The sequence below is a fragment of the Dasypus novemcinctus genome, chromosome 5 (genome assembly GCF_030445035.2).
Source record: "Dasypus novemcinctus isolate mDasNov1 chromosome 5, mDasNov1.1.hap2, whole genome shotgun sequence".
Taxonomy (NCBI): domain Eukaryota; kingdom Metazoa; phylum Chordata; class Mammalia; order Cingulata; family Dasypodidae; genus Dasypus; species Dasypus novemcinctus.
In genome coordinates, this window is record NC_080677.1 from 83,655,286 (window position 1) to 83,675,680 (window position 20,395).

Sequence of the window (20,395 nt, forward strand, 5' to 3'; positions counted from 1 at the left end):
CAGCCCTGTCCAGGGTGGGTTGAAATAATAGCTGCCCCTAGAATCAGGACCCAGTGATGTGAATTTGGCTAGATAAATTTGCCATACCCACCCATGTTCTTGGGGAAGATGATTTTTATGTCTTTTTGTCACCAGCTGTTAGCTAAGGACTGATCCCCATGGCAACCTGCCACAAGAGTGGGAGAAGGGAGTGGGTGGCTGCCACACAGAGAAATCAATTCACAGTTCTTTTTATTTTTTTAGATTTTTATTATTTTTTACTTATTTCTCTCCCCTTTCCCCTTGCCCCCAGTTGTCTTCCCTCTGTGTCCATTCGCTGTGTGTTCTTCTGTGACTGCTTCTATCCTTATCAGTGGCACCGGGAATCTGTGTTTCTTTTTTTGTTGCATCATCTTGTTGTGTCACCTCTCCGTGTGTGTGGCGCCATTCTTGGGCAGACTGCACTTTCTTTCCCGCTGGGCGGCTCTCCTTACAGGGCACACTCCTTGCGCGTGGGGCTCCCCTACGTGGGGGACACCCTGTGTGGCAAGGCATGCCTTGCATACATCAGCACTGTGCATGGGCCAGCTCCACACGGGTCAAGGAAGCCCGGGGTTTGAACCATGGACCTCCCATGTGGTAGACAGACGCCCTATCTATTGGGCCAAGTTTGCTTCCCAATTCACAGTTCTTTACCATAATTTTTCAGCCTCTTACTCCCACTCTTTGCTTGATGCTGTGCAGTGGTCTTCTGACCTCTGAAGCTTCAAAGCACTTGCTTCAGACAGTTTCTGCCTGTTTAGTTGTTTCAGTGGAAGAACTGAGTCCTGGAGCTCTATACTCCACTTTCTTCCTTAGAAATTCCCCAGGGAGATTTTTGATTACTGATTCAGTTTTTTTACTAGTTAATGGTCTGTTGAAATCTTCTATTTCTTCTTGATTCATTGTAGGTAGTTTGCATGTTTCTAGGAATTTGTCCATTTCATCTAAGATATATATTTTGTTGGCATAGAGTTGTTCATAACATCTTCTTTTAATCCTTTTTATATATGTGTGGTTAGTGGTAATGTCCCCCCTTTCATTTCCAATTTTGGTTATTTGTATCCTCTTCTTTTCTGTCAGTCCAGCTAAATGTCAATTTTATTGATATTTTCACAGCAACAACTTTTGGCTTTATTGATTCACTTTATTGTTTTTATTCTCTATTTCATTTATCTCTAATCTAATCTTTATTATTTTCTTACTTCTGCTCACTTTAGGTTTACTTTTTTTTCCCCTAGATCCTCCAACTGTCAGGTTAAATTTCTGATTTTAGATCTTCTTTCATTTTAAATGTAATCATTTAAATTTATATTTAATTTATGCTTGAATTAAATTTCCCTCTCAGCACTGCCTTTGCTGCTTCCCATAAAGTTTAGTATATTGCATTTTTTAAAAAAGATTTATTTATTTCTCTCCCAACCCCCTCCTCTCCTCTGTCTGCTTTCTGTATCCATTTGCTGTGTATTCTTCTGTGTCTGCTTGCATTCTCATTAGGGGACTCCGGGAACCAATCCTGGGTCCTTCCAGAGTGGGAGAGAGGCAATAACTCTCTTGCACGATTTCTCCCTGATCTGCTGTGTTGTATTGTCTCTCCTCTATGTCTCTTTTTGTTGTGTCATCTTGCTGTGTGAGCTCTTCCCATGGGACAGCAGTCCTGCATGGGGCAGCACTCCTGCACAGGGTAGTACTCTGCACAGGCCAGTACTGTTCACAGGCCAGCACTCTCCATGGGCCAGCTTGCCTTCACCAGGAGGCCCTGGGCATCAAACCCTGGACCTCCTGTATGGCAGACAGAAGTCCAATTGCTTGAGTCACATCTGCTTCCCAGTATATTGCGTTTTCATTTTCACTCACCTCAAGATATTTACATATGGTAATTTCTTTTTTAACCCATTGGTATTTAAAGAATATGTTGTTTAATTTAAATATATTTGTGAATTTTTACAGTTTTCCCTCTCTAATAGATTTCTAGTTTTATTCTGTCATAGTTGAGGAAGATACATTGTATGATTTCAGTAATTTTTAATTATTGAGATTTGTTTTTTGATCTAACTTCTATCCTGGAGAACAATCTATGTACACTTGAAAAAAATGTGTCCTCTGCTACTGTTAGGTGAAGTGGTCTAAATGTATGTGTTATGTCTAGTTGGTTTATAGTTAATCATTCAAGTCCTGTTTCCTTACTGATCTTCTGTTTAGATCTTCTCATTATTAAAAGTGGTTTTGGGAGTAGATGTAGCTCAAGTGGTTGAATGCCTGCCTCCCATGTATAAGGTCCTGGGTTCAGTCTCTGGTACCTCCTAAAAAAAAGTGGTTTATTAATCTACTTTTCCTTTTTCTCCTATCAAATCTGTCAATATTTGCTTCATATATTTTGTGGCTCTTTAGGTACATATATATTTATAATTTCAATGTCTTCTTGTTGAACAGACTCCTTTTGCAGTATATAGTGACCTTCTTTGTTCCTCATAAGAGTTGTCTAAAGTTTGTTTATCTGAAATTTATTTAGGTACCCCAGCTCTATTTTTATTTCTTATTTTCAAGGTATACTTTTTCCTCAAGAGTGTGTGTCATTGTCTCAATAGCATGATGCGCTCAGGATAGTCTGACTTTTTGTATGGCACTTTTTTCTCCAAGACTGAGTTTTGCAAGTGACCCAGGCAGAAATTACAAGGTTTTTATGACCTAGCATTGGATGACCCAGAACATCACTTTTGCTACATTTTATTAATCAAATAAGTCATTGATACTAGCCCAGATTCAAGGGGAGGGGAGGAATAGGCTCTACCTTCTGCTTTTGATGGGATGTGGAATGCCTGTAAAGAAAGGGAAGAAACTGATGGTGGACATTTACCATCATGATCATACTACAAGCATGATGACAATGAACTGATGCCAAGCAAAGCATCACCAAAAAATCACTTTCCAAAAGAAAAAGTGTCTCTAAAATATTGTAATTTGTACAATTTGTGATCTTTAATTTTTAATTTCTAGGTCTGAAATACCTCTTTGTATTTTTTATAGCTGGACTGTATTGCTCTAGTGAAGGGTATTTAAGACCTATGTGACCTGGTCTTTCCTATCTTCCCAGCAATAGTTTTGTCTACTTGTCAAATAAAATAGCATGGGATATTTCAGATAAACATACACAAAGGAAAACAGTACATTGCAAGTCAAAAGTTAATCAGCAAATCATGCTATCTTGACACAGTGTGTTAAATTATCACTGGGACCTTATTTTTCTACTTATATTGGGGATAAATAACAGTATTTAACTCAGTGATTAATCAATCATAGGATTAAAAGAGGAGTTATATATCACTACAGATCCTACATATATCAAAAAGATATATGTAAGCAAATGTAAGCAAATTTGACAACTTAGATGAAATGGACAGTCTTGGACAAACACAACTTAGCAAAACCAAAACAAAATCAAAAAGAAAATCTGAATATCCTTACTTCTATTAATGAAATTAAATTTGTTATCAAAAACTTCCACAGAAAGAAAAGTCACAGTTGATTTTGGTGATGTAGTCTCTCAAACATATAAGGAAGAAAATGAGATAATTGATGTTCAAAATATCAACAACATTCTAAATAAATTAGGATATTGAAAAATAGGTTGAAAAAAGCCCAAAAGGGGTATTAAGATGATTGTGTCTTCCATTAGATAATCCCAGTCCCTAAAAACTCTCCTTCCCTCTGCTTCAGCAGAGTTAAGCCCTTTCTCTCTCCTCTACTGTGATAGACTTCTGATCTCTCTCTCTATATATAACTCTAGCCTTCTGAGGTTTCTCTCTCTCTCTTTCTTTCCCTGTGTCTTCTCTGTTGAATATAGTTTGGAATAAAGTCATCTTTGCCTGCTTATCATTTTCTAATTCAATTTTTTCTTCGACAAATTTAAACTTCATGTAATAAAATCCAAATCAAGAAATCACTGAAGATGAAGATAATTGTCTAGAAAAATATCTGTTTAGAAAAATATTAAGGCTTGACTAAAAATATCAGTTTAGAAATTAGATAAGTCCAATATAAGGAAGGTTTAGAAATAGCCAATAAGGTACCACTGGTGTTCCTTCTTAGTTTTTTAAGTTTTATTTATTTTTAAACCATTCTGTATATTGAAACTGAAAACATGAGTCTAGGGGGAAATTGTGACTTTCTGAGTAGGACCTCAAATTGAAGAGAGTCATATGTATATTTTTAACCATCTTAAACTTTTGCTCCACTTAAATCTTTCCCTTTTCTGAGCTTCTCACCTACTTTGAGATTCTAATCTCTGTGGACTCTTCTCTTTACTGTTAACAAGTATACTTGAGATGTGTACTAGGGCAAAAGAGCCAGCACAGTGTTCTCAGTAAGTATTGAAATTGAGCAACTAAAAGTTCCTATTAAGTATTTAGAAGTAACTAGATATAAGCATAATGTAACTCACTTTCTCAACTACACATAAATCAATTAAATAAAGACAGGGGAGACAGCATATTATTAGCTTTTTCCCCCACAAACAACTGAGGACCTACTAGGTGCCAAAACTTAGAACTTGCAGTCTAATCAGAGACTTGCTTATTAGTCATAAACAGGTGATTATAACAAAGTATGATAAAGTTGTAATGTTATGAATAGAATGTATGTGAAGACAGAGGAGAAAATGACTGATTAATGTGTGTAGAGGTAGTTACTATCTGGAAGAGGTGACATTTGGACTGACTTTTTAGTGATACATAAAACCCTTTCCCTCTGAGCCCCCCACAAACTTATTTCGGTTCTGCCCAAATGAAGCAGGCTAGTAAGATAGGGAATTAATAGATGGATCTGGAACCTGGCAGAGAGTCCATGTGGATATCAGTAACCCCCAAGATGGTTGCTGGAAGACCCCCACCCCCAGGATTCTGCTATCCAGAACAAAAACTTCTTCTGGATGCAAAGAAAAGCCCTGGATGTTCCTAGGGACTTTATCATTGGGTCCTCACTAAGGGATTGATGGGTGGGGTTATCAATCAAAGCAGCAAACAGCTGGCCCCCCTCCCCTGCTATTAGCAAAGGGGTGGAATAATTAATAGTTTATAAAGCAAACTGCAAGGCCTGAGTGCGCTCTCACCCTGCTCTCTTGCCTCTGGACCCGTTCCTGCCCTCTGTGCCTCTCGCCATTTTTCCCCTGCCATGTGGCCACGCAAATAAGCCTGGGGATTTGTAATCTATAATGGGGAATTGTAGCTTGTCAATCAGCCCTCTTTATCCCTTTTCATCCCCTTCCTCTCTACCTGGGACTAGTGCTCTGTTATTTTCTCCCATTTCTCTTCCCTCCCTACTTGAATAAATTACTGACCTAACTCACCCAGCATGCTCTTGAAATTGATTTCTGCAGCATAGCTGAGAATCTAGATAAAATCTCTTAACACAAGATTAAAATAGAAGAAAAAAGAAAAGATGAAGGATTTGGGGACCATTTTATCTAAAAGTGGAAACAACTCCCATGTCAAGCATTATTTTTGAAAATCAGGATACTCAAATGTTAGTAGTGGGGCCTCTTGGCTCTCAGTATTTTGCTTTTGGTAAGGAATGAGCATTTTACCTCAGGATGACTTGTATTGGTTTTGTTGGCTTTTTTCTTATTAAAATACTTTGTTAACAGTTCTGTTCTTTAGAGATGAGTGTCTGTGGTGATTACCCATTATTATGCTTCTGCCTACTCACTTAAGGAGACTAGATCTTATTACCAGGCAAGCAAGAGCCTTCAGTTTTCAGAGTCCTAGCTCTATGTCCCTCCTTTATTATACCACATATTGTACATATCCCTTTGCTTTTTTATCACTTCCCAAATTAAGGAAACTAAACAAGTGGATTGGAAGTTGATACGCTGAATCATTTTTCAGATCCTTAAAGCACCACGTTTTAAGACAAAATAAATATTGCTTTAACATGTTACTGAATGTTCCAAAGAGGAATAGACTTATGTTTTCTTGTTCAGTGACTTTCTGGGAATCATTTGAATAATCTGAATTGTGTCCTCTGCCCTTCCCTCCTTGTTCCCTCAAAAAATCTCATATTTTATTCCATACCACTGTATTGATTGACTTCTTTTTCATCAATGGTTTAGGTACATTCTAGGTCTCATGCCAGCCAGTGAACTCATCATCTAGACCAACCAAGGTTGCTAACTCAATAAAATTAACCTCATTTCACATTTATAATATTCTAGTCCATTGTACATATTTAAACACCAAGCATTTTTATTAATGGAAAACCTGAACTATGTACTGAAAAAAAGTAAATTGGCTTCTTTTCCATAGCTTCTCACTTTGAATACAGTTTAGTAATCAAGAAACAAGTGAATTAAATTTACATATAATTTTCTAATTATCCAAAATAGTACTTATGTAATCTCTGAGCTTAATTTTTTTCTGACAGTCTTTTTAGTAATTTGACTTTAAAATTTATTTTCCAGAAAACAATGAAGAAGCATTGGTGTAAGAATTGTAGGAATTGAGTAGAATTTACCAGTCTGCTTTTGGATATGGGTTGATTTTCAGTCCTAGTTCTATTCCTGACTAATTAAAATCTAATAGATGAATTAGAGACTTTTTGTGTATTCAGTATAGAATTGTAGCTTTCTATCTCTGTGTTTCAGGGTTTTTAGAAAATAAAATATGTAAAGAGCTCTATGGTTTTCTACAGAATGGCATAGTATAAGGAATTAATCATTTGCCCTAACCAGTGTGCTTGAATGTGGGGGTCATTTATCTCTTTCCTAATCTAAATAAAAATTTTGGGTTCTTTTTTGAGAAAAATGCCTATCCATAAAATTTTGCATTAAATTTTAGGGAATCCATTGATCCTCCTGAAGACCTCCCATGGTCTAGATCCCAAGTCATAAAACCCTAGCTAGGAAGGAATTCTAATTTCATTTTTACTAGGTACTGATTATAAAATATCATGAAAGACTTAAAATAGCATTATTTCGGTTCAGTTCAGTTACTAGTTTAACAGTGTGCCTGAAAACTCACTAAATGCAAATTGACTAATTTTAATGTTGAATCAGAATTAGATCCAGCAAAATAGTTCCTGAAATGTGACTTACTAGGCGCTGTGTTAATCACTTGACAAATATTTATGGATCTGCTACTTTGTATTAGGAACTATGCTAGGCAAAAAGCTAAACTTTGAAGTTTACAGTCCCATGAGGGTCTGAAAACAAGTAAAGACAATCATGGGACGGGATGAGAAGTATTGTGATAGTGGTAAGTGAAAGGGGCTAATAAGACCTCTTGGAAAGGCAAATGAAGGCTTTTTTAGATAAAATGATGAATAGGTCAGACCCGGATGGATAGGAGAGAACCCATAAAAGCTATTACACATGTGCTTAGAGTCATGCTTCTACAAGCCTTGTTACAAAAATCTGCAGTCTTCTTAACCATTTCCTCCTCCCCAGATGCAACCCTTTCCAAAGTTACATGCTAATTCTCTTTGTACTTACCTCGATAGTGCAAAATAACATATTTAAGCTGCTAATTTTTTTGGTTTAGGCATTATCTTTTAACATCCTACTATGGTCAATGAGAATTTAGCTGTCTTTAATTATTTTATCACCCCACCCCTTGCCCCACCATCAACATGTGCGCAAATACACACATGTATTTATTGATCAGTAGAGTGGATTTTCCAAGATGTGCTGGGTTGAGAGTGATGTAGGTGAGATAGAAGACATTAAATTAGAGGCCTGAAGTCCTGTAGCAAATAACTGACAGATTACAGAGGTTAAATTAAATGCAGAATCTAGGCAAGGCAAGTGTATTATTCAGCCAAAGGAATGCTGATGCTAAGTGCCAGAAATCTGTTGGCTTTTATAAAGGGTATTTTAGTTGGGGTAAAAGCTTACAGTCCCAAGGCCATGGAAAAGTCCAACTCAGGGTGCCACAAGAGGTACTTTCTCACTGAAGTCAGCTGCCATGTGTTGAAGCAAGATGGCAGGTGATCTCTGCCTGGTCTCTCAGGGCTTCCTATATCAGTGTCTAGCATAAGGCTTGTTTCTTTCTGGGCCTTCTCAGCTGCTCAGCTGCTCTGTTCTCTTCAGCTGCAAACTATCAGGTGACTGGCTCTTCTTTCCCTGGGGTTTTAGTTGTTTGAGCTTTCTCCTTTCTGTTACATGGCAGGACAGAAATGACCAAGTTCTCTCCTTTTCCATGTGTCTTCTTGAGTGAGTGTCCATTTATATAGGCCCACCAAGAGGGCAGGGACTCAACCTGAGTTATACCCTACAGATGTGGTAGAATCAAAGCCCTAATCTTAACATAATTATAATCAAAGGCAGCTCAGCTGAATCTAATACAATCAAAGGGTATCATACTCAGAGGAATAGATTAGTTTACAAACAATCTCTCTATTTGGGGTCCACAAATAATCTCAAACTGCCACAGCAAGGCATGACCAATCTCTATCTAGGGAAATTAGACAAAAAATACTATCAAAATATCATGGAAATTATTAGTACTTTAGTATGTCAAATCATTTATATTAGTACCATCCATGGAGAAAAGAAATGAAAAGCAAGTTCAGTGTCATATTTTTTTAGTTTGCTAAAACCTGACAAAAGCAATATACCAGAAATGGGGTGATTTTTACAATAGAGATTTATTAACTTATAAGCTTAAAGTTCTGAGACCATGAAAATGTCCAGACCAAGGCTTCATCAGGCAATGTTTTTTCTCCCTGAAGATCAGCTGCTGGTGACGCTAGACACCTGTTACATGGCAAGACACAATGGTGGCATCACTGGTCTCTCCCTTCTTCTTCAGGTTTTACTGCTTTTAGCTTCCAGCTTTCTCTGGCTTTCTCTCTCCTGGGTTCCACTGATTTCAGCTTCTTGCTTCCACGACTGCTTCTTTCTACTTCTGTGGGTCTCTCTTTAAGCTCCTGTGCTCCTGTATACCTTCTGTTTATAAAGGACTCCTGTAAGACATTTAAGACCCATTCTGGGTCACACTCTACTGAAGTAATCTAATCAAGGACACCCCTAACTGAAGTAATCTAAATATCCCATGCACAATATGTTCACACCCACAGGAATGGATTAGCTCTAAGGACATGATCTTTTCTGGTCTCATATTACCACACATGTAATAGTCAAATCTTTAAATATTCTTCATTTATCTGCATCAACCATCCATCCATCTAGTCTTATATTTCTCTGAAATTTATTGTCACTTTTTCATTGGTAATTCATAGAAATCAAGTTTTTTTCTCTTTATTTCTATTCTTAACCTCCTCGTTCTTTGCCACTCTAGTCTATTCCTGGAATAAGTCCTCTCTCAGTATGTTCCTTTTATTTATTAGCTGTATCTATCATGGCAAAGGGAAACAGAAAGTTTAAAGGAAGAACTAACTGATTTGAACTGAAATATTCTGGATCTGTTCCATGATCAAATTTAATTTTATTTTTATTTCATAAATTTCTAGGCTTTGTTTCTGTCTCTAATTCACTAACATAATAACTATCACTTAAAAATTTCCTATATATATAAATACTGATTTTTGCGCTGTTAAAGCATGTCTACCTAGGCTAGAGTGACTCTTGGGAATTGAATCACGTCCCCCACAAAAGGCATGTGTAGGTCCCAGCCCCAGGTCCTGTGGATATGAATCCCATTTATAAACAGGACTTTTGAAGGTGTTGTTAAAGTGGGCCCAACCTGAATGAGAGTGGGCCTTAATTCAATATGGCTGAAATCCTTACAAGCAAAGGAAATTGGGCACAGGAGGGAAGCCATGGGAAGCATTAATAAGCTGGAAGACAACAAAAGTTGGAAGAGAAAGGAGAGGATGCTACCATGTGCATTGCCATGTGATAAAAAAGCCAAGGACCAAGGATTGCCTGGCAGCCAGCCCTGGAATGCCAACATCATTGCCTTAATGATAACTTGATTTTGGACTTCCCTAAGCCAGAAAACCGAGCCAATAAATTCCTATCATTTAAGCCAACCCATTGTATGAGCTTGCTTTAGCAGCTGGGAAACTAAAGCAGTAACCATAAAAAATGTCAAACTTGCTGTAGCAGTTTGATATTGTTTATGAATTCCAAAAATAGATATTGGATTGTTTGTAAACTGGTTTATTCCTCTGGGCATATTAAATTATATTGGATTCAGAGGTTTCAATTTTACTTGATCAAATAATGATTAAGGCTTTGTTTGGGCCACATCACTAGGATGTTGAGTCCCCACCCCCTTGGTGGGCTGGAACTCACTGAGAAACTGCAGCACAGAAAAGGGAAGTTGGAATTTTGAGCTGGAGCCCAGGAACTAAACACACAGGAGAAGATCACAGAGGAATAGAGACAGCTCCATAGACACAGTAGAGAATCGAACCCCAGGGAGAGAGATAAAGCCTAGAAACCCTGATAGTCTACAGCTGACCTTGTGAAAACAAGCCCCAGGAGAGAGAAAAGACTTGTCCCAGCCTGGAGATGAGATTGGAAGAAGTTGGGGCCATAGAGCCTTGGGAGGAGGAAGACTGAATCCTTGCAGACCTCACCTGCCATCATGCATTGACACATGGCAGCAGACTCTGGGTGAGAAAGTACCTCTTATAGTACCTTGAATTGGACTCTTTAGGCCTTGTGACTGTAAGCTTCTACCCCAAATAAATACCCTTTATAAAAACCAACCAATTTCTGGTATTGTGCATCAGTACCCCTTTGGCTAAACACTTGTTGATTGCTTAGCAACAGTGGAATCCTATAACAAATATACAGGACAAAATTTCCCTTTTAACCACATTCAAGTGTATAAACTCAGTAGCAGTAATTATATTCTCATTATTGTCCTACCATAATTGTCATCCACTCCCCTACTTTTTCATCATCTCAAACAGAAACTACATGCCCATTAAGCTTCTTCCCAGCCCTCCTTTCCCTTCCTCTTGCCCTGGTAACCTATAAGTCACCATCTGTCTCTACAAAGTTTGCTTTTTCTAGGTATTTCATATACGTGAGATCATACAATATTGTTTCTGTTGTGTCTGGCTTATTTCACTCAACACGATGTCTTCAAGATTCATCCATGTTATAGCATGCATCAGAAAATCATTCCTTTTTATGGCTGAATAATATTTCTTTGTATGTATTTACCACATTTTATTTATCCATTCATCAGTTGATGGACACTTGGGTTATTCCACATTTTGGCTATTTAAATAATGCTTCTGTAAACATTGGTGTACAAATATCTGTTCAACTACCTGCTTTGAATTCTTTGAGGTATATATCAAGAAGTGGATCGCTGGGTCATAGAACAAAGTTGGTCTTACGCCACTGTTTTCAAAGCTTGCTACAATGCCACAGTAATCAAAACAGCATGGCACTGGCATAAAGACAGACACATAGACCAATGGAACCAAACTGGTGGTTCAGAAACAGATCGTCACATGTATGGTCAAGTGATTTTTGGCTAGCCTATCAAACCCACACAGCTTGGGCAGAACAGTCCATTCAACAAATGGTGCTGAAAGAACTGGATATCCATAGCCAAAAGAAGAGGACCCCTATCTCACCATTATCCAAAAATAATGGATCCACTCAAAATGGATCAAAAGCCTAAAAATAAAAGCAAGAACCATAAAGCTTCTAGAAGAAGTTGTAGGAAAATATCTTCAAGCCCTGGTGGTAGGTAGTGGATTCTTAAAGGAGATAAGAGGAGGACTGAGATGTACTACTGATGTTTAATGTATGTCGAAGTTTTAATTAGCTTTACTGTAAAAGTGTGGAAATGTATAGAGTAGATGGTAACAAATAGTGAATAACAGTTGGTTTATAAATGGGGATGTGGCTGAAAATGGTAGTCTAGGTATGTAAATGCCAATTGACAGAATGCTAGAATATAATCTAGGATTTTACTGCTGCACAGAACTGAAGAAGTCAGTTGCCTGCTTGCCAACCCACAGCCTCTCCTTAAAAGAAATCGGATTAAGATATCCTTGGTAGGTAAATTACTATTTGAAGATATTTTGTTAAGATATTGTGGTCATTTATGATGCTCAACTGACATCATGAAATGAAAGAATAACATTTATGTAACTCTCATTGAGAACCGACACAATAAACCATAATAAAACACAAATTCTCAGGTAAACAAACAATAGAAATCCTGGTTTTCTCTTTTCTTCCCCTTCTCAAGATTTTTGGCTCTTTCTAATTTTATCTTTGTTTTTTCCCTGCCTCTTTGGGTTGTGGATAGTCAGGTAGATGCTGACTCTCAAGGCTGCTAGTTACATGAAATAATGTAAAATTCAGTTGTGTTGTGGACAAGTACTTTATTCCCATTTTGAGTAGGTAAAAAAATAATTATTTTAACATTTAACTCTCAAACCCCTCTTACGATGAGTTTGACCCTAAGTGACCTAAGTGAGAACTGACCAATTTTTGAAATGTATTAATATATAAGTAGATTTCTATGGAGGGTGACACTCTAAGGGAAGTAGTGTGAGCAATAAATAATGAAAATTAGGTGGATTTTTAAAAAAACCTTTCTTAATAGTAAGAAGGACATGGGGTAAGAGGAAAAAAAAATGAATGCTGGAGACAAGATAGGAAAGAGGAAGAGGAAAAATAGTGGCTGACCTAGAAAGATTGAAGAACCAGTAAAATTTTCTGGTAATAGGGTGACTAAAGAATATTTTAAGACTTGCTTACTGTTCTATTAGATGTCTGTGTTGATCTGATATAGACTCTATTCATGTCTTCTCTCCAATATTCACTAAAGTCAATAAAATTATGAAAGTTTCAAATGTGTGGTTTTTATTTTTTTTCCCCACACCAAGATAATGAGAAAAAGGGAGTACTTATGATGTCACCTGGGATAAGCATTAAATAGCTTGGGCAAGTGCTTGGGCAAGACATTTAACCTATCTGAGTCTCTGTTTCCTTCTTTGCAAAATAAGGAATTTGTATTTGAGTGTGTTCAAGAGTCTCTGTGTTACTAAAAGATGATAAATGAGCCTCTCACTTACTTGGAAAAAAGATAAGAATGGAGTATTAAAAAATATACAATTGAAGGTTACCACATTAAGCAAAATACGTTTCATCTTAATTATTCATGAAAATCCTTAAAAATATACTGTATACATCTCTTGGTTTTATAAGTAGGCTGGAAATAGGTGACTTCCATTATGACAGCTGTGTCATCATTATGAAAAATTGTGCATGTGTGTTTTTAAAGTTCTTCATAGAAAGCAAAATACAGTAAGTTCCATTTCCAACTAAAATGGAATAAGAAGGGCCAAATTTGCCTAATCACCTGCACAACTAAAAGAAACCAATATATGAGACAATGGTTTTCAGGGCAATGGATAATAGGCAATGGAGAACAGTGATCTCTGAGAGAAAAAAAATAAGGTCAGACCTTATAATTGCCTCACTTTATTGTCTCAAGACAGTGTTTCCAGCTGCAGAGGAAAGAGGGGAACCCAGTCAGAATCTGGGTTGAGGAGATGGAGTGGGTAGTTCTGGAAGGCCAAGACAGCTCGAGGTCACAGTGCAGAGAACCAAAGAGGACATAACTTAAAAAAAAAATCCAGACATATTGGTCCTGTTTGAATATTCAGCAGGGCACTGATGAGCACATGATATAGACAAATTACTGAGGCCAGGGAAATACCCACCTGAAAGAATTAGAGAGAACAGTGTAGCAATCTGATATTATTTATGAAATCCAAAAAAAGATATTTGATTATGTTTGTGAACTGGTCTGTTCTTCTGGGCACAATACCCTTTGATTGTATTAGATTCACCTGAGATCCCTTTGATTAAATTATGTTAAGATTAGGGCCTTGATTCGACCACACCATTAGTTTGAGTCCTCACCCCCTTTGTGGGCTATATAAATGGATACTCAATCAAAAAGACAGGGAAAGAGATACACAGAAGAGGAAGGAAACTCCATAGACATGGAAAAGGATCCTTCAGTCCTGGGAAGAGAGACATTCTGCTTGCTTGATAGTTTACAGCTGACCTTGTGAAGAGACCAGAGCAGCTGAGCTTAGAAAGAAACAAGTCCTCCTGCCTACAGCTGAGATTGGAAGGAGCTGGTACCACAGAACCTTAAGAGAGAGAGGAAGACTGAACCCTCACAGACATAGCCCACCATCTTATTTCAACACGTGGCAAAAGACTTTGGGTGAGGAAATACTTCTTATGGTACCTTGAGTTGGACTCTTTAGGGCCTTGTAACTGTGAACTTTTACTTCCATAAATACCCTTTATAAAAACCAACTGATTTCTGGTATTTTGCATCAGTACCCCTTTGACTGACTAATACAAACAGTATTGGCAGAATAGAGCCAGGAAAAGAACCTGATTAGAAAATTTCATAATTTATGGGCATTCCTTCAGTAGTGGTGGCAAAATTAGCCCAGGTTAAATGTGGCTCTGGTTTTACCTAACAAATCTTAAAATAAGACCTGAGGAGATAAAATTGTTTCCACGTAAATTAACATCATATCAGAACAAAGATCAAGAATATTTATTCAGCACCCAATAAGGTAAAATTTGCCATATCTCACATCCAATAAAAAAAAAAGTACAGGTAGAAAAGAGAGAGAAGACAGCCATATAATGGAGGCAGAGATTGAGTTATGCCACAGAATGCTGCTGTTAGCAAGCCGCTGTTAGAATCCTACAGACTTCAGAGGAAGCATAGCCCTACCAACACGTTGATCAGATTTCTAGCCTCCAGAACTAAGCAGAATCACAGCTTATGAGGAAACTTCTACATGTATAATGTCTAAGACAAGAACTGGAAAGTAAGTTATAGCATGCCAGAAATGGAAAGTACTTTGAATTTGGGTTACGAAGAATTTCCTATAAATGCTGTTGAATAGATTGAACTGCCATCTAATCTCACTCTGGGACTTTCTTGGAGGATGAGCGGTCACCATTCCATTAACAAAGCTGAGGAGATTGGTTTTGGAAGCTGTAGTATGAACCAAAAAGAACTGCTTCCTCCAGCTCCAGAAGAAAAGGAAGTGAAATACGATACTAAGAATAATGAAGAGAAGGGGCAACAATTTGGTTTTGACATGGAGGTGGAGTTCCAGAAGCAGAAAGATAAGCACCACCTGACACCACCTCAAATAATATTGTAGCCAATGAAGAAGCCTCCTCCACAAGAGATGAAAATGGAACTAGGACAGAAACATTGTATTAGTAGAACCTACTAAGTTTGCAGTACCAACTAAAGTGAATCCATATCCAGTCATTGACATCACACATTCCAGGAAGATCAAGTCTTAACTCCAGATCCACATGCCAAGGAAGAAAGTTTAAGCCTTTATGTGCCTACTGGCTATAAGGTTCCTATGCCTTAAGTCTATGCCATCCCTTTAAACCTGCCATTGCTAATACTTGCCAGCCTATTCCATTCCAGTTATTTGTACTATTTCTGTGGATAAAGAAGAAACACAGGGAAGCGGACTTGGCCCAGTGGATAGGACATCTGCCTACCACACGGGAGGTCTGTGGTTCAAACCCCGGGCCTCCTTGACCCGTGTGGAGCTGGCCCATGCACAGTGCTGATGTGCCCAAGGAGTGCCCTGCCACGCAGCGGTGTCCCCCGCATAGGGGAGCCCCATGCGCAAGGAATGCGTCCCGTAAGGAGAGCCCCCCAGCGCTAAAGAAAGTGCAGCCTGTCCAAGAATGGTGCCGCACAAACAACAAGATGACATAACAAAAAGAAACACAGATTCCCAGTGCTGCTGATAAGGATAGAAGCGGTCACAGAAGAACACACAGCAAATGGACACAGAGAGCAGACAACCAGTGGGGGGGGGGGAAGGGGAGAGAAAAAAAATCTTAAAAAAAAAAAAAAAAGAAACAGGAAGTAGTATAAGATTGCCTGTTTAATTCTTTAAGTTCTGAAGATCTCCAAACAGTGAAGATCAAATCATTAAAGAAGACAGTGCCCTAGCCTGATGGGTTACAGATCCTGACAACACAGGATGGATAGAAAACCCAGAAGAAGCAATTAATGATGATGTCCCAAAACTGAATCAAATGAAATGATTTACAAAGATGTTGTGAATGAGGATGAAAGTGGAAACAGCTCTCTGGAATATGGGATGGAGGTCAAGTGAATTTGAAAGTTAGGAAGAACCGAATGACTCAGCACAAAAATGGAATTCACAGGTCCTTTTCTGTACCAACTACAAAAAGCAACTGTTTCATGACCTAAACCATTTAAAGGAGTGCTATGAGAAAAAGGTGAAAGATTTGATGGCAAATACTGTAGGTGCAGGAGAGATTCAGCAGCTAAAGCAAAAACATGAACTAAAGATGGAAAAACTGAAGAAGGCTGCAAATGATGGTCTTGAAAAAACAAAAGCTGCTGGGAAGCAAGGTTATTCATTGATTAGGCCCGAGTCTTTCATTTCTCAAGATCACAGATCTTGTGATTAAAGAAGAACAAAATTTATTTATTAATATTGGTTGCAAGCACCCAAAAGCCATCATTACACCAGTGCCCAAAGGCTTATCTCAGCAGCAGCTTTTAAGGTGATATTCTGTGTTCATTTGTCAACAGTGAAAAGAATTATGTAGATGCTCTTGGGGAGTTTGGAGCAATGTGAGAAACCACTGTCTGAGATGGTGCCAAAGATTCTGAGTGAAAGAATCCTAAGGATGGTGTTTTATCGAATTTAAAAAATCCTTTGATGCCATTCCATGTTTCAGATAGCATTGGACAGTTGAGTATCTGAGTGGGATTTTGTTGAAACAGTTGGAGATGGCTTCATTACTTCATTTTCTAAATCCATGGTACTGGATGGTCGTAGTGAATATGTGAATAAATATAGTACTGCTGTGGCAATCCTTAAGAAAACTTGTGCTACAAAGCCTGTTTTTTCTTGAGTTTTTAAAGCAGTGCCAAGAATGATGTCCAGATCAAATTACATTGTATAGTTTGATAATGAGCCAATAAAGAAATTTCCAGTTCATTCTTTTGCGCCAGGATATGTTGAAGAATACATCCAAAGGACATCTTGACTGGCCGCCTCTTCAGATGGTGCTTACAGAGCTTGAAACATTAATAAATTAAAAGAAAGAAAAAGAGATGTTGATCAACACCGTGAAATTGAACACATAGAAAAAGCCATAAAAATAAAACATACCTGAACAAGGTTGAAAGACATTTTTTCAACTCTGTGCTTAAATAACTTGTTTTATACTAATAAACCTTCATTTAAAAAAAAAAAAAATTATAGGCATGCTGACTTTTGAAGGATGTCCCAACATATACACAGAATACCTTGACAAAGGTTTGGAGACTAATTGATTTAAAGTATTTAGAGAAATCTTTGTCCAATCATATCTATCAGTTAGCTAACCAAGTAGAAACTTTAGTAGATGAATGACCAAAAAAAATTCAGACTTACAGGATTGCCAGAAAAGACAATAAACAAAGAGCAGCAACATCAAATCCTGTGGTATTTGCTGCATTTAAGCTTATTATTTAAAATGCCCAGCTTTCAACAAAAAATTATGAAACAGGCAAAGAAATGAATTGGAAAAAAAAACCAAACAGCATTCAATAGAAATTATCCCTGCAGAAGCCTAGATGTTGCAGGTACTAAATGACAACTTTGAATTAGATATTACAGACATATTCAAATAAACATGAACATTGTTTAGATTTAAAGAATTAAAGGGGGGCTGACCAAGATGATAGTGTAACATACCAGAGTACTATCCCCCATGGAATCTTGAACAATTAGCAAAAACTGGCACAGCCATCTTCCTCAAAATTCCAGGAAGCAGTTAAAGGGTTGCAATAATTTGGAAGTACCAAATCAAGAAAAAGAAACTTGAAAAACAGTAGGCAAAGCTCGTGGTGCCTTTGTTAGTTCCTCCCCCAACTCTCCACACATATGGGGAGCAAACTGTGCTCCCATTGTGGGTCCCTGGTCCTTTTTCAGAGGGAGCAGAGTACCCTTATGCACATACTAGAGTGCCTAAATATCAGTGCTAATCTATCAGATGGAAGCATGAAATACTGTAGTAAACGTGTCTCGGGGTTGCACTCACAGAAATTGTCCCAAAGGCAGAGAAGCAGCTAGCAGATAGCTAAAACAGTATAAGAAATAATTATGCTGAAGTGGCCAGGGGTAAAAACTACCTGCACTGTCATATAATAGAGCACCCAGGAGGGGGCAAAAGTCTATTTCAAAGGGATTATGGGAGTGTTTGAATTCCTGTAAACTGGGAATTCCTAAGGATCAGGAGTAAGCACAAGTCCAGCACATGAAGCAGGCTCCACATATGCTCAAATAAGATAGAGAACCCTACACTTTGCTTTGCCATGGGCTGATCTTGACAGGAGGGTTAAGCTCTGAAGGAGCTTGTTACTTCCCATCGTTTTCCCTCTATCTGTATGAATTCCATTCCACATATAAAGAATTCCAGTAATAGTATTAAGACCCATCCTGACTGAGGTGGGCCACACCTTAATTGAAGTAATCCCATCAAAAGGTACTACTTAGGGGGTAGATGTAGCTCAGGTGGTTAAGCCCTGCTTCCCATGTTCCTGTGGTCTGACCCCAGTACCTTCTAAAAATTGGTTTTTAAAAAATCCTACTTACACTGGGCTTACATCCACAGGAATGGATTAAGTTTAAGAACATCTTTTTCTGGGGGTACATACAGCTCCAAACCACTACACCAAAGACATAATGATCCTTAATATGCTCAAGGATATAAAGGAAAACATGGGGAAAAAATTAAAGGAGGTGAGGAAACAATGAAAAAACAATATAAAGAACTTTTAAAAAAGGAACCAAACAGAACTACTGAAGTTGAAGATCAGTTTTTCAATAATTAAAATGAAAAATTCCTTAGAGAGTTTCAACAGCAGATTGAAGCTGGCAGAAAGAAGAATCAATGGTCTCAAAGACTGGACAACTGAAATAATTTAGACTGAGGAGCAGAATGGAAAAGAGTTTTAAAAATGTAAAATAGAGTGTAAGAGACCTGTGGGACATCAACAAGTGTACCAGTATAAACATTGTGGGAGTCCCAGAAGGAGAAGAAAAAGAATGGGGCAGAAGGAATAAGTGAAGAAATAATGGCAGAAAACTTCCCCAAATTAACAAAAGACACAAAAAGGCACAGTCAAGAAGCCCAAATGACCCTAAGTGATACAAATTCAAGGAGAACTATGCCCAGACAAATGGTAGTCATTTGTTGAATGCCAGGGAAAAGGAGATAGTTCTGAAAGCTGCAAGAGAGAAGCAATGTGTTGTGTTCAAGAGACTCTATAAGATTAAATGCCAATTTCTCATCAGAAACTATGAAGGCAAGAAAAAGAGGGAGGAAATATTTAAAGTACGGAAAGAAAAAACTGAAGAATTTTATATCTGGTAAGATTTTCTTTCAAAAATGAGGGAGAGATTAAGACACTCCCATATGAACAAAATAAGAATGTGACCACTTGATCTCAAAGCAATGCTAAAGGGAGTTCTTCAGACTGAAGGGAAAGGACATTAGACAGTGGACATAAGGAAATAAAGATCTCCAGTAAAGGTGACCAAAAAGCAATGGGTTGATACTTCAGGTGCTGAAATAAAACAAACAAGGTCAATCAAGAATTTTGTATCCAGTGAAACTGTCTTTCAAAAAGGAGGTAGATACTGAGACATTCCCAGATAAACAAAAGCTGAGGAAATTCTTCCCACTAGACCTGCCTCACAAGCAAAGCTAAAAGGAGTTCTTCAGACTAAAAGGAAAGGACACCAGACACTGGATTGCTGCAGAAAGAAATGAAGACCTCCCATAGTAATCGTATGGGTAATTATTATAAATGCCAGTACTATTGCATTATATTTTTTGGTATGTAGCACCACCTTTTATTTCTCACGAGTACTAAAATGCAAATGCATAATAAGTAATGACAAATCTATGGTTTTAGAGTACAATGTATAAAGATATAATTTGTATCAAGTAAAACAAAGAGGTGGGGGAACAGAGGAATATAGGAATGGTATATACATATGCTACTGAAGTTAAGTTGGTAACAAAACATTTTTGTTATAGATTTAGTACATTAAATTTTATCCCCAGGGTAACCACAAAGAACATATATAAAAATATATACGGAAAGAAACGATACTATAAACAAGCTAGACCTAACATATAGAGCAATAAATGATTTCAGCAGAGTAGCAGGGTATAAGGTCAACCTGCAAAGATCAGCAGTGTTTTTATAGAGTAGTAAGGAATAATCTGAAGATGAAATCAAGAAAAAAATTCCCTTTACGATCACAACTCAAAGAATCAAATATCTAGGAATAAATCTAACCGAAGATGTAGGGGACCTGTATATAGAAAACTATA

General features: G+C 37.7%; 1 pseudogene; it reads left to right on the forward strand.

Moving 5' to 3' along the window:
• Window positions 1–14,982: 14,982 nt before the first annotated feature.
• Window positions 14,983–17,182, forward strand: LOC111758849 (rho guanine nucleotide exchange factor 10 pseudogene; annotated as a pseudogene).
• Window positions 17,183–20,395: the final 3,213 nt, after the last annotated feature.